Source organism: Seriola lalandi, unplaced genomic scaffold (assembly GCF_002814215.2).
Source record: "Seriola lalandi dorsalis isolate HSWRI2012SDOR001 ecotype SW California unplaced genomic scaffold, Sedor1 jcf7180001967992, whole genome shotgun sequence".
In the NCBI taxonomy this organism is placed as follows: domain Eukaryota; kingdom Metazoa; phylum Chordata; class Actinopteri; order Carangiformes; family Carangidae; genus Seriola; species Seriola lalandi.
In genome coordinates, this window is record NW_019438660.1 from 1 (window position 1) to 661 (window position 661).

A 661-nucleotide genomic window follows, 5' to 3' on the forward strand; every position below is an offset into this window, starting at 1 on the left:
GCTCATTGCACATCTTCAGCAAACTGGGCAGGGTTCACTTGACTTCGCTGCCAGATTAAGAAATGAAAGCCCTAAATGACTACATCTTGAAATGTCTAAACAGCCGAACCGTGCACAATCCCACCCTATTTCCAAGTGCTCTACGCGCTGCTAGGCACAGACACCCCAAGTGCTCACGGCACATCCTTAGCGAACTGGGCAAGGAACACCTGTCTTCACTCTGTCGCACTGGCGGATTAGGAGATGAAATCCCTAAATACTACGTTTGGAAACGCGTAAGCTGGTGATCCGTGTATGAGGAAAACTCGGGAGCTCAACTGTTTTGGACATCATCTCTACATGTTACAGTTCAGATGCTGCTCCTGTTAAAATGTTCATGTCAGAAGTGGGATTCGAACCCACGCCTCCAGAGGAGACTGCGACCTGAACGCAGCGCCTTAGACCGCTCGGCCATCCTGACTCTATGAGCTCTCTTCGACACTACTTTGGGTCAACATGTCAGCCATGTGCACTTTGTTGCTGGTTGTCACTTATAGAGCAAGTCTATAAGCATTTTATCCGTATTTACTGAACTTCGGTATGATCTCTTCTTTGTGTGGCGAGCAGCTAAAAGCAGCCCTGACATCCCTCTCCTGGGCAAGGTTTTATTGCTGCCCCTGAG

General features: G+C 48.9%; 1 non-coding gene across 1 annotated transcript; it reads right to left on the reverse strand.

Annotated features, from left to right (window-relative positions):
• Window positions 1–377: 377 nt before the first annotated feature.
• trnal-cag (transfer RNA leucine (anticodon CAG)) lies at window positions 378–460 on the reverse strand. Its single transcript has one exon. It is a non-coding gene; the product is annotated as a tRNA-Leu (tRNA).
• Window positions 461–661: the final 201 nt, after the last annotated feature.